General features: G+C 43.5%; 5 non-coding genes across 5 annotated transcripts; all 5 read left to right on the forward strand.

Annotated features, from left to right (window-relative positions):
* Positions 1–4,368: 4,368 nt before the first annotated feature.
* LOC130320031 (U2 spliceosomal RNA) lies at positions 4,369–4,568 on the forward strand. Its single transcript, XR_008866004.1, has one exon. It is a non-coding gene; the product is annotated as a U2 spliceosomal RNA (small nuclear RNA).
* A 2,085-nt stretch (positions 4,569–6,653) lies between these two features.
* On the forward strand, positions 6,654–6,844 carry LOC130320024 (U2 spliceosomal RNA). Its single transcript, XR_008865998.1, has one exon. It is a non-coding gene; the product is annotated as a U2 spliceosomal RNA (small nuclear RNA).
* Positions 6,845–8,938: 2,094 nt separating this feature from the next.
* LOC130320026 (U2 spliceosomal RNA) lies at positions 8,939–9,129 on the forward strand. Its single transcript, XR_008866000.1, has one exon. It is a non-coding gene; the product is annotated as a U2 spliceosomal RNA (small nuclear RNA).
* A 2,072-nt stretch (positions 9,130–11,201) lies between these two features.
* On the forward strand, positions 11,202–11,392 carry LOC130320027 (U2 spliceosomal RNA). Its single transcript, XR_008866001.1, has one exon. It is a non-coding gene; the product is annotated as a U2 spliceosomal RNA (small nuclear RNA).
* Positions 11,393–13,477: 2,085 nt separating this feature from the next.
* Positions 13,478–13,668, forward strand: LOC130320029 (U2 spliceosomal RNA). Its single transcript, XR_008866002.1, has one exon. It is a non-coding gene; the product is annotated as a U2 spliceosomal RNA (small nuclear RNA).
* Positions 13,669–13,854: the final 186 nt, after the last annotated feature.

The following is a 13,854-nucleotide window of genomic DNA, read 5'->3' on the forward strand; positions in this document are numbered from 1 at the left end:
ATTGCCCTGAGAAAGGAGAATGTTGCAGAAATTGTGGGAAAACTGGTCATGAAGCAAGTATTTGTACAGAGAAGAAGACATGTGATATCTGTGGAAGTGAGGAACATTTGGCAAGAGGCTGTGATATGTGGTATAAAAAGAAGAGAAGTTATGCTGATGCAGCTGGGAATAGAGGAGAACAAAGAGAAAAAGGGGGAGGGAGGTTTGTTCCTGGAGTTGGTGAGAGTGTGAGTGTGAGTGTTAATGTGGCACAGGTGGCTGAGGAAAGTTCTGTGATAGTGGAGCACATTAGCACTCAGGAGAGGTCAGGGGAGGAGGGTGTTTCCACTGCTGTGACTGGTGAGGAGACAGGTGTGGGAGGTGAATTTACCTTGGTGAAAAAGAAAAAAGCAAAAAAAGTGAAAGTGGTGGAGAAAATTGAGACAGTGTATGGTGATGTTCTTTCTAGTGAAGAGGCTATGGATGATATTGAATGTCCAAACCCAATTGTGGGGGAGGAGGAGGGAATGGAAGTTGTTGGGTCATCTCAGAGATCTCTAACACCTGGTCAGAGAGTTTCTCGCAGTAAGGAAGAAGAGGAGGAGGAAGATGAGGATGTGCAGGTTGTGAATAAAAGGTGTAAGACAGGGAGCTGGTCTGAGGATCAGGAATCCCTTGTTCTTGGTAGTGATAATGAAATAGACAGGGACTCTAACATAGGGTCGCCTGATTGTTTTGCAAGTTTACATAGGAAAGTTGAAGGCCAAAATGTTAATTTCTAAGTTAAGATGGATTTTAAAGCATTTGGTTTTCTTTTCCTAGTTATTATGACTTTGGTTGTAACAACTATTAATGTAAGAAGTATTGAGTCTGAAATTAGGAGAGCTGCAATTTTTGATATTCTTGAGAATGTTAGAAGTGATGTGATATGTTTACAGGAGTGTGCAATAAAGTCAGCACCTTATGCAAATGAGTGGAAGTGTGGGCAGTCCTTCTGGTCCACATGTGCAGAAAACAAAAATGAAGGTGTGGGGATTTTATTGCGAAACAGGGACATTAAAGTTTTAAATTGCCAAATTTTAGTACCTGGTCGTTGTATGGTTTTAATTTTTGAGGTTTTGGGTCAGAGGATGAGAATTTTTAATGTGTATGCTCCAGCAGAAAAACAAGCACGTTTGTCTTTTTTAGAGTCCCTTAAGTTTTTTATCCCTGGTCGTGAAGATACTATTATTGTTGGCGATTTTAACTGCATTAGATCCGTCAATGATCGTGAGAGCTCTGCTGAGGTTAGAACTGATATTACTTCCAATGTTTTAAATCAAATTATTCAAGACTTGCATTTTACTGATGTTGGACTGATGGTTAGCACTGATGAAAGATATACGTACATATCAGATAGTGGCCGCTGTAAATCCCGGATCGATTACATCCTGGTCTCTGATGGGATTAAGGTGGTCCGGTGCAATCAAATGATGTCAACTTTCTCAGACCACAAGATGGTGTCGGCTGAGATAAGTGTCACAGAGTCCCTTCATTTTGGGAGGGGGCTCTGGAAATTAAATGTAAGTCTATTGGAAGATGAGGAAGTAATGGCTGGTTTTAATCATGTGTTTTTATCCTGTGTTTCTAAACAACCTGATTTTAGTAATGTCTTAGTGTGGTGGGAATGGGCTAAAGGAGAGTTTTCTAATTTCTTTAAGATGTTTTGCATAAAGAGAGCACAAGAGAAGAGGAGGAGTGATGAAAGGCTTGTATCCCGGTTAGAGACTCTCTATAAGTTTAAACGTGTTGGTGTGGAGGTGGAGGATGAGATTGTTAAGGTGAAGGGGGAGATGAAAAAAAGGTTGTTGGAAAAGGGAAGGAATATTGTATATAAGTCTAAAGTGCAGCACCTAGAAGAAAATGAGCAGTGTACACGGTATTTCTTTAAAAAATGTTTTAATGCTAAAGGTGTTTTTAAATCTGTTTTTACCCCTACGGGGGAAGTTTTTGGACAGGAGATGGTGAAGGAGATTGGCAGATTTTATGAGACACTCTTTAGTAATAAGAGCAGAGCCAGTGAGACGGAGATGAATGATTATTGTAATATTTTGGAAAATAATGTTCCTGTTGAAAAAGTAGATTTTTTAATTGATGATGTTAGTGAAGGGGAGATCAAGCAGGCCCTGGATAAGATGGCCAAAGGGAAGACACCAGGCTGTGATGGTCTCCCCGCTGAGTTTTATTCCGCGTTCTGGAATATTTTAAGTAAAGAGTTTACACGGGTGGTGCAATATGTTTTTAACTCAGGTGTTTTAGCTGAATCTATGAAGAAAGGGGTCATAACATTAATTCATAAAAAAGGTGATGGCAGAGATCTTAAAAATTGGAGACCTATAACTTTATTAAATTGTGACTACAAGATAATTGCTAAGATTGTGGCTAATAGACTGAGTGATGTAGTGGACCACCTTGTGGGAGAATACCAAGTTTGTGCAGTACCGAAAAGAAAAATAACAGATAATTTGTTGCTTTTAAGAGACTCTATTTATTACAGTAACTTTAACAAGAATGCACTGTTTGTTGAGTCCATAGATTTCGAAAAGGCTTATGATAAGGTTGCACATGATTTTATGTTCATTGCTTTGAAACACTTAGGTATTCCAGAAAAGTTATTATCTGTTATTATGAGTTTTTATCATGGGGTGACAAGTCAGATTTTAGTAAATGGGCATGTGGGGCCTGCTTTTAATGTCTTGTCTGGAGTCAGACAGGGATGCCCACTCTCCCCAATTCTGTTTATATGCGTTATAGAGGGCCTGTTGAAGAATGTGCAGAAAGATAAATGTGTGAGTGGTGTTTTTATTCCAGGTAGTGATGGTAGTAAGTTAAAGGTTTTAAGTTATATGGACGATGTGGTTTTTACTTGTACATCCCAAGCAGATCTCAACAGAGTAAATTTGCATGTGAGGATTTTTTGTTGTGTGGCTGGGATGAATGTGAACTGGGGGAAGTGCCAATTATGCAGTTTTGGGAACCAAGAGAATATAGTAGTGGATGATGTTAAGGAAAAAGAAGACATTGAAGTGCTAGGAGTGATATTTGACAAAGACCTCAAAGGAAAGAAAAGTTATGAGACTTTGGACAGTAAAATTGAGAAGAAGCTATCCTTCTGGAGGTTAAGGAACTTGTCACTTAAAGGGAAAGTTCTTATCATTAAGTCTGTAATCCTACCGCTTCTCTTGTATACGGCTATGGTGCTTCTTCCAGGGAAGTTATGGACTAGGAGAGTTACAAGGAAGCTTTTTGTGTTCTTCTGGGGGTCTAAGATGGAGAAAATGAAAAGAGAAGAAGTGATGAAGAGTATGAATTTGGGCGGATATAACTTTCCAAACATTGATCTGTTTTTAAAGGTGCACTATTTTCTTTTAATTTTTAAATTGATACAGTGCAATAATAGGGCGGCAGACATGAGTAAATACCTTGCAGGATGGTTGTTTTCCAAATGGGGCTGGTGTGAGAGGGATTTGAGGAGACCCATAGCACATGTGATACCTACCTTCTATGTGCTCCTCAGGTCTTTCAATGATCAATTTGGTTTGAGCTCTTTAGGTGAACCTGATAAAAAGAAAATAGAACAGGAAATAAGGAAAAATGAGAGATTATATGAAGTACCATTCTGCACTAATGCTCAGTCTGTGAAGATTTGGAAGTTTTTTAAAGTTATTGGACTATCAAACAGACAAAAAGACGTTAGTTGGATGTCCTTTCATGGCTGCCTCCCAACCCGATCTTTTTTAAATGGAAGAGGTTTGAGAATAAGTGACAGATGCCCAAGAGAGGGATGTGGAGGTAGAGAAGACTTTGTGCACCTTTATTGGGACTGTTTTTATGCAAAAGAATTTTTTATGTTTTTAAAGAGGTTTTTAATCCAACTCACTGGATATAACAGTTTTTCTTTTGAGAAAGTTTTTATTGGTCAAGATCTTAGTAAAAAGGAAGATACACGTACTAATTGGATTCTTTTTTCTGTTTTTAAAGAGGTTTTATGGGACTCACGCAATTTGCTTGTTTTTAAAAATGTTGTTATTTCTCCGAGGGAATTGAAAAGATTGTTTTTAGGAAGGATTTTTACTATCTTTCTACTGGACAAAAAGAGAATTGGTGAAGAAGAAGCGGAGAAAATCTGGATGCATACACGATGGAAGAATTTATAAGAAGTACGTAAAGGAGAAAGCTGTAAGTTTTTGACCAATTTCTGTGATTGTTTTTGACATGTTTTTTTGTTTTGTTTTTTGGTCACTTTTTCTTGGCACTCGGTTCCCTTAGTTAGTTTTTTCCGTATGATGTTTTTTCAGATATTGTTTTAAGTGACGAGTCTTGGTAGGTGACCTGATGATCGTCCAAACAATAGTCTGTAACTGAGGAAAAAAAAAAAATAAAAAAAAAAAAAAAAATCTGTTCTTATCAGTTTAATATCTGATACGTCCCCTATCTGGGGACCATATATTAAATGGATTTTTGAGAACGGGGGCCGATTTCGAAGCTTGCTTCCGTCGCCCTATGCATTGACCCGATATGGCAGTATCTTCGGGTACAGTGCACCACCCCCTTACAGGGTTAAAAAGAAAGATTCCTACTTTCATTGCTACCTGCTTGCTGGCTAGCCAGCTAGCCAGCCCTGTGGGCCTTGCTGCTGCTGCAGCCAAAAAACAAAAGGTGGTGCTGCTGCTTCTGCTGCTTCTGCTTGTGTCTGGCCGCTGTTGGAGCGTCCAGGCACAGGACTTCTGCTGCTGCTGACTAAATGGCCTCCTTAATTGGATCATTTGAGTAGCCAGCACACCTGTGCAGGTAGGGCATGACATGATAGGCAGCTGCCTTGATAGCGGGTGGGTGCTGAATGTTCCTAATTGACAAAATAAGATTAATGCTTATGAAGAAATATAAAATCTCATCCCTTCCCCAATATCGCGCCACACCCCTACCCCTTAATTCCCTGGTTGAACTTGATGGACATATGTCTTTTTTCGACCGTACTAACTATGTAACTATGTAACATAACATGGGGGGGGGGGGGGGGGTCTCCTGGCTGTTCACACAGGTGTGTCATTGCTGTACATTGACCATGCATTGCTTCTGTGGTATTGCAAAGGCAAAGACAAATGCTTCCAGCCATCCATTGCACTAATGGATTGGTCATCAGCTGGCTGTCTATGTCCCGCATCAATATAGACCAAAGTACAGAGGGTTAGGCTATGCTATTGTGCACCTACCTGATGCATCAGAAGGTGCGAGGCCCTTGCTAAATTCTGTGCACAGACTTTGAGATCTATACTTTAGACTGTATCTAAACCTGCTCCAACATGGACTGACATTCTGGCCTACTTTCAGCCGATGCGACTTGTCTGTCGCTGAACAGTCGCTTTTTATGTATTCAGCACCTATGTATAATGTTGTAAAAATGCTCTAGAAGCTAAAGTCGCAGAAATGTCACACATATTTGGCCTGCAACTTTCTGTGCGACAAATTCAGACAGGAAAAATCAGTATAAATCCTTAGAAAATTATCCCCCAGTGTCTCCATCTGCTGGCGGTATTGAATAAGCATTGCTGCACTGATGGGGTATGCATTAGACGAAAAAAAAGAAGAAAAAGAAGAATAATACGCCCAGAAAAGAGGCGAAAAGGAGAAAAACGTAAAAAAACGTGAAAAAAAAGTAAGAGGAAGAGAAGGGAAAAAAAGGTGGAAATGGGTTTAAAAGTGATTTCGGCGGAGAAATATATATATATATATATATATATATATATATATATATATATATACGCGCACACACACACATATATATAAACGTATTCTCCGTTGAGATATTGCAGCCGCTGCTGTGTCCAGGCCCAGGAGCCTTAGCACTGTGCTGTGATGTCACTCAATACCACTGACATCACTAGGTGTAAACAACATCTCTCCTTTGCTGTGTATGTGACTATGGAGCTGTTTGGTGATGTCGTCTATTATGGCCTTCATAGAAGCAACAGGAGATTGTTGCATCCATCTAGAACCCTCAGAACTACAGTGCTATGATGTCACTCACTTCCACAGGCCTTGCAGAGTGTAAACAACAACAACCCAGCTTTGTTGTGTATGTAACCATAGGGATTTGTGATGTCACCTAGAACCTTCACAGCAGCGACAGCTTTATGAGGAGCATCAGCACTGCTCTGCCTGAGCAGAACCATCACCGCCATAGGTTGTCAAATAACCCGGATTTAACCCACACAGGTAAGTCCAATGGGGTGCAGGCATGTCCTCTATGCTTACAGCTTCCCGTGGGTGTTGGTTTGATACCGTTTGGGGACAGCCAAGGAGGCATCTGCAGGCAACAAAGGTAGGTGTGTGCTTGTGTGTGTGTTTCCTATGCAGATCCTAAGCCCAGTGTCACATGCAAGTAGGAGGAGTAAGAAGGGTTCCTGGCAAATCCGGGTTATGGATTGCATTTAAAAAGGCCCCGTGGGAGTGCAATGGGCCCCTGTCTTGCTGCTTAGCAATAATGGTATGGGTTTAGGTTCTGCTGTGTGTACTGGTGGTTGACTGCCCCCCAGCCCAGAGTGTGCATGGAAAATTGTCTGGCAGCCTCCCTGACAGCAAGCAGTGATAGTGCCCATGAAGGGGACCTTGTTGGGCCCGCCCCTTTCACGGTTATCGCTTCTCGGCCTTTTGGCTAAGATCAAGTGTAGTATCTGTTCTTATCAGTTTAATATCTGATACGTCCCCTATCTGGGGACCATATATTAAATGGATTTTTGAGAACGGGGGCCGATTTCGAAGCTTGCTTCCGTCGCCCTATGCATTGACCCGATATGGCAGTATCTTCGGGTACAGTGCACCACCCCCTTACAGGGTTAAAAAGAAAGATTCCTACTTTCATTGCTACCTGCTTGCTGGCTAGCCAGCTAGCCAGCCCTGTGGGCCTTGCTGCTGCTGCAGCCAAAAAACAAAAGGTGGTGCTGCTGCTTCTGCTGCTTCTGCTTGTGTCTGGCCGCTGTTGGAGCGTCCAGGCACAGGACTTCTGCTGCTGCTGACTAAATGGCCTCCTTAATTGGATCATTTGAGTAGCCAGCACACCTGTGCAGGTAGGGCATGACATGATAGGCAGCTGCCTTGATAGCGGGTGGGTGCTGAATGTTCCTAATTGACAAAATAAGATTAATGCTTATGAAGAAATATAAAATCTCATCCCTTCCCCAATATCGCGCCACACCCCTACCCCTTAATTCCCTGGTTGAACTTGATGGACATATGTCTTTTTTCGACCGTACTAACTATGTAACTATGTAACATAACATGGGGGGGGGGGGGGGGTCTCCTGGCTGTTCACACAGGTGTGTCATTGCTGTACATTGACCATGCATTGCTTCTGTGGTATTGCAAAGGCAAAGACAAATGCTTCCAGCCATCCATTGCACTAATGGATTGGTCATCAGCTGGCTGTCTATGTCTCGCATCAATATAGACCAAAGTACAGAGGGTTAGGCTATGCTATTGTGCACCTACCTGATGCATCAGAAGGTGCGAGGCCCTTGCTAAATTCTGTGCACAGACTTTGAGATCTATACTTTAGACTGTATCTAAACCTGCTCCAACATGGACTGACATTCTGGCCTACTTTCAGCCGATGCGACTTGTCTGTCGCTGAACAGTCGCTTTTTATGTATTCAGCACCTATGTATAATGTTGTAAAAATGCTCTAGAAGCTAAAGTCGCAGAAATGTCACACATATTTGGCCTGCAACTTTCTGTGCGACAAATTCAGACAGGAAAAATCAGTATAAATCCTTAGAAAATTATCCCCCAGTGTCTCCATCTGCTGGCGGTATTGAATAAGCATTGCTGCACTGATGGGGTATGCATTAGACGAAAAAAAAGAAGAAAAAGAAGAATAATACGCCCAGAAAAGAGGCGAAAAGGAGAAAAACGTAAAAAAACGTGAAAAAAAAGTAAGAGGAAGAGAAGGGAAAAAAAGGTGGAAATGGGTTTAAAAGTGATTTCGGCGGAGAAATATATATATATATATATATATATATATATATATATATATATATATATATATATACGCGCACACACACACATATATATAAACGTATTCTCCGTTGAGATATTGCAGCCGCTGCTGTGTCCAGGCCCAGGAGCCTTAGCACTGTGCTGTGATGTCACTCAATACCACTGACATCACTAGGTGTAAACAACATCTCTCCTTTGCTGTGTATGTGACTATGGAGCTGTTTGGTGATGTCGTCTATTATGGCCTTCATAGAAGCAACAGGAGATTGTTGCATCCATCTAGAACCCTCAGAACTACAGTGCTATGATGTCACTCACTTCCACAGGCCTTGCAGAGTGTAAACAACAACAACCCAGCTTTGTTGTGTATGTAACCATAGGGATTTGTGATGTCACCTAGAACCTTCACAGCAGCGACAGCTTTATGAGGAGCATCAGCACTGCTCTGCCTGAGCAGAACCATCACCGCCATAGGTTGTCAAATAACCCGGATTTAACCCACACAGGTAAGTCCAATGGGGTGCAGGCATGTCCTCTATGCTTACAGCTTCCCGTGGGTGTTGGTTTGATACCGTTTGGGGACAGCCAAGGAGGCATCTGCAGGCAACAAAGGTAGGTGTGTGCTTGTGTGTGTGTTTCCTATGCAGATCCTAAGCCCAGTGTCACATGCAAGTAGGAGGAGTAAGAAGGGTTCCTGGAAAATCCGGGTTATGGATTGCATTTAAAAAGGCCCCGTGGGAGTGCAATGGGCCCCTGTCTTGCTGCTTAGCAATAATGGTATGGGTTTAGGTTCTGCTGTGTGTACTGGTGGTTGACTGCCCCCCAGCCCAGAGTGTGCATGGAAAATTGTCTGGCAGCCTCCCTGACAGCAAGCAGTGATAGTGCCCATGAAGGGGACCTTGTTGGGCCCGCCCCTTTCACGGTTATCGCTTCTCGGCCTTTTGGCTAAGATCAAGTGTAGTATCTGTTCTTATCAGTTTAATATCTGATACGTCCCCTATCTGGGGACCATATATTAAATGGATTTTTGAGAACGGGGGCCGATTTCGAAGCTTGCTTCCGTCGCCCTATGCATTGACCCGATATGGCAGTATCTTCGGGTACAGTGCACCACCCCCTTACAGGGTTAAAAAGAAAGATTCCTACTTTCATTGCTACCTGCTTGCTGGCTAGCCAGCTAGCCAGCCCTGTGGGCCTTGCTGCTGCTGCAGCCAAAAAACAAAAGGTGGTGCTGCTGCTTCTGCTTGTGTCTGGCCGCTGTTGGAGCGTCCAGGCACAGGACTTCTGCTGCTGCTGACTAAATGGCCTCCTTAATTGGATCATTTGAGTAGCCAGCACACCTGTGCAGGTAGGGCATGACATGATAGGCAGCTGCCTTGATAGCGGGTGGGTGCTGAATGTTCCTAATTGACAAAATAAGATTAATGCTTATGAAGAAATATAAAATCTCATCCCTTCCCCAATATCGCGCCACACCCCTACCCCTTAATTCCCTGGTTGAACTTGATGGACATATGTCTTTTTTCGACCGTACTAACTATGTAACTATGTAACATAACATGGGGGGGGGTCTCCTGGCTGTTCACACAGGTGTGTCATTGCTGTACATTGACCATGCATTGCTTCTGTGGTATTGCAAAGGCAAAGACAAATGCTTCCAGCCATCCATTGCACTAATGGATTGGTCATCAGCTGGCTGTCTATGTCCCGCATCAATATAGACCAAAGTACAGAGGGTTAGGCTATGCTATTGTGCACCTACCTGATGCATCAGAAGGTGCGAGGCCCTTGCTAAATTCTGTGCACAGACTTTGAGATCTATACTTTAGACTGTATCTAAACCTGCTCCAACATGGACTGACATTCTGGCCTACTTTCAGCCGATGCGACTTGTCTGTCGCTGAACAGTCGCTTTTTATGTATTCAGCACCTATGTATAATGTTGTAAAAATGCTCTAGAAGCTAAAGTCGCAGAAATGTCACACATATTTGGCCTGCAACTTTCTGTGCGACAAATTCAGACAGGAAAAATCAGTATAAATCCTTAGAAAATTATCCCCCAGTGTCTCCATCTGCTGGCGGTATTGAATAAGCATTGCTGCACTGATGGGGTATGCATTAGACGAAAAAAAAGAAGAAAAAGAAGAATAATACGCCCAGAAAAGAGGCGAAAAGGAGAAAAACGTAAAAAAACGTGAAAAAAAAGTAAGAGGAAGAGAAGGGAAAAAAAGGTGGAAATGGGTTTAAAAGTGATTTCGGCGGAGAAATATATATATATATATATATATATATATATATATATATATATATATATACGCGCACACACACACATATATATAAACGTATTCTCCGTTGAGATATTGCAGCCGCTGCTGTGTCCAGGCCCAGGAGCCTTAGCACTGTGCTGTGATGTCACTCAATACCACTGACATCACTAGGTGTAAACAACATCTCTCCTTTGCTGTGTATGTGACTATGGAGCTGTTTGGTGATGTCGTCTATTATGGCCTTCATAGAAGCAACAGGAGATTGTTGCATCCATCTAGAACCCTCAGAACTACAGTGCTATGATGTCACTCACTTCCACAGGCCTTGCAGAGTGTAAACAACAACAACCCAGCTTTGTTGTGTATGTAACCATAGGGATTTGTGATGTCACCTAGAACCTTCACAGCAGCGACAGCTTTATGAGGAGCATCAGCACTGCTCTGCCTGAGCAGAACCATCACCGCCATAGGTTGTCAAATAACCCGGATTTAACCCACACAGGTAAGTCCAATGGGGTGCAGGCATGTCCTCTATGCTTACAGCTTCCCGTGGGTGTTGGTTTGATACCGTTTGGGGACAGCCAAGGAGGCATCTGCAGGCAACAAAGGTAGGTGTGTGCTTGTGTGTGTGTTTCCTATGCAGATCCTAAGCCCAGTGTCACATGCAAGTAGGAGGAGTAAGAAGGGTTCCTGGCAAATCCGGGTTATGGATTGCATTTAAAAAGGCCCCGTGGGAGTGCAATGGGCCCCTGTCTTGCTGCTTAGCAATAATGGTATGGCTTTAGGTTCTGCTGTGTGTACTGGTGGTTGACTGCCCCCCAGCCCAGAGTGTGCATGGAAAATTGTCTGGCAGCCTCCCTGACAGCAAGCAGTGATAGTGCCCATGAAGGGGACCTTGTTGGGCCCGCCCCTTTCACGGTTATCGCTTCTCGGCCTTTTGGCTAAGATCAAGTGTAGTATCTGTTCTTATCAGTTTAATATCTGATACGTCCCCTATCTGGGGACCATATATTAAATGGATTTTTGAGAACGGGGGCCGATTTCGAAGCTTGCTTCCGTCGCCCTATGCATTGACCCGATATGGCAGTATCTTCGGGTACAGTGCACCACCCCCTTACAGGGTTAAAAAGAAAGATTCCTACTTTCATTGCTACCTGCTTGCTGGCTAGCCAGCTAGCCAGCCCTGTGGGCCTTGCTGCTGCTGCAGCCAAAAAACAAAAGGTGGTGCTGCTGCTTCTGCTGCTTCTGCTTGTGTCTGGCCGCTGTTGGAGCGTCCAGGCACAGGACTTCTGCTGCTGCTGACTAAATGGCCTCCTTAATTGGATCATTTGAGTAGCCAGCACACCTGTGCAGGTAGGGCATGACATGATAGGCAGCTGCCTTGATAGCGGGTGGGTGCTGAATGTTCCTAATTGACAAAATAAGATTAATGCTTATGAAGAAATATAAAATCTCATCCCTTCCCCAATATCGCGCCACACCCCTACCCCTTAATTCCCTGGTTGAACTTGATGGACATATGTCTTTTTTCGACCGTACTAACTATGTAACTATGTAACATAACATGGGGGGGGGGGGGGGGGGGTCTCCTGGCTGTTCACACAGGTGTGTCATTGCTGTACATTGACCATGCATTGCTTCTGTGGTATTGCAAAGGCAAAGACAAATGCTTCCAGCCATCCATTGCACTAATGGATTGGTCATCAGCTGGCTGTCTATGTCCCGCATCAATATAGACCAAAGTACAGAGGGTTAGGCTATGCTATTGTGCACCTACCTGATGCATCAGAAGGTGCGAGGCCCTTGCTAAATTCTGTGCACAGACTTTGAGATCTATACTTTAGACTGTATCTAAACCTGCTCCAACATGGACTGACATTCTGGCCTACTTTCAGCCGATGCGACTTGTCTGTCGCTGAACAGTCGCTTTTTATGTATTCAGCACCTATGTATAATGTTGTAAAAATGCTCTAGAAGCTAAAGTCGCAGAAATGTCACACATATTTGGCCTGCAACTTTCTGTGCGACAAATTCAGACAGGAAAAATCAGTATAAATCCTTAGAAAATTATCCCCCAGTGTCTCCATCTGCTGGCGGTATTGAATAAGCATTGCTGCACTGATGGGGTATGCATTAGACGAAAAAAAAGAAGAAAAAGAAGAATAATACGCCCAGAAAAGAGGCGAAAAGGAGAAAAACGTAAAAAAACGTGAAAAAAAAGTAAGAGGAAGAGAAGGGAAAAAAAGGTGGAAATGGGTTTAAAAGTGATTTCGGCGGAGAAATATATATATATATATATATATATATATATATATATATATATACGCGCACACACACACATATATATAAACGTATTCTCCGTTGAGATATTGCAGCCGCTGCTGTGTCCAGGCCCAGGAGCCTTAGCACTGTGCTGTGATGTCACTCAATACCACTGACATCACTAGGTGTAAACAACATCTCTCCTTTGCTGTGTATGTGACTATGGAGCTGTTTGGTGATGTCGTCTATTATGGCCTTCATAGAAGCAACAGGAGATTGTTGCATCCATCTAGAACCCTCAGAACTACAGTGCTATGATGTCACTCACTTCCACAGGCCTTGCAGAGTGTAAACAACAACAACCCAGCTTTGTTGTGTATGTAACCATAGGGATTTGTGATGTCACCTAGAACCTTCACAGCAGCGACAGCTTTATGAGGAGCATCAGCACTGCTCTGCCTGAGCAGAACCATCACCGCCATAGGTTGTCAAATAACCCGGATTTAACCCACACAGGTAAGTCCAATGGGGTGCAGGCATGTCCTCTATGCTTACAGCTTCCCGTGGGTGTTGGTTTGATACCGTTTGGGGACAGCCAAGGAGGCATCTGCAGGCAACAAAGGTAGGTGTGTGCTTGTGTGTGTGTTTCCTATGCAGATCCTAAGCCCAGTGTCACATGCAAGTAGGAGGAGTAAGAAGGGTTCCTGGCAAATCCGGGTTATGGATTGCATTTAAAAAGGCCCCGTGGGAGTGCAATGGGCCCCTGTCTTGCTGCTTAGCAATAATGGTATGGGTTTAGGTTCTGCTGTGTGTACTGGTGGTTGACTGCCCCCCAGCCCAGAGTGTGCATGGAAAATTGTCTGGCAGCCTCCCTGACAGCAAGCAGTGATAGTGCCCATGAAGGGGACCTTGTTGGGCCCGCCCCTTTCACGGTTATCGCTTCTCGGCCTTTTGGCTAAGATCAAGTGTAGTATCTGTTCTTATCAGTTTAATATCTGATACGTCCCCTATCTGGGGACCATATATTAAATGGATTTTTGAGAACGGGGGCCGATTTCGAAGCTTGCTTCCGTCGCCCTATGCATTGACCCGATATGGCAGTATCTTCGGGTACAGTGCACCACCCCCTTACAGGGTTAAAAAGAAAGATTCCTACTTTCATTGCTACCTGCTTGCTGGCTAGCCAGCTAGCCAGCCCTGTGGGCCTTGCTGCTGCTGCAGCCAAAAAACAAAAGGTGGTGCTGCTGCTTCTGCTGCTTCTGCTTGTGTCTGGCCGCTGTTGGAGCGTCCAGGCACAGGACTTCTGCTGCTG

This window comes from Hyla sarda, unplaced genomic scaffold, assembly GCF_029499605.1.
Source record: "Hyla sarda isolate aHylSar1 unplaced genomic scaffold, aHylSar1.hap1 scaffold_2188, whole genome shotgun sequence".
NCBI classification, from domain to species: domain Eukaryota; kingdom Metazoa; phylum Chordata; class Amphibia; order Anura; family Hylidae; genus Hyla; species Hyla sarda.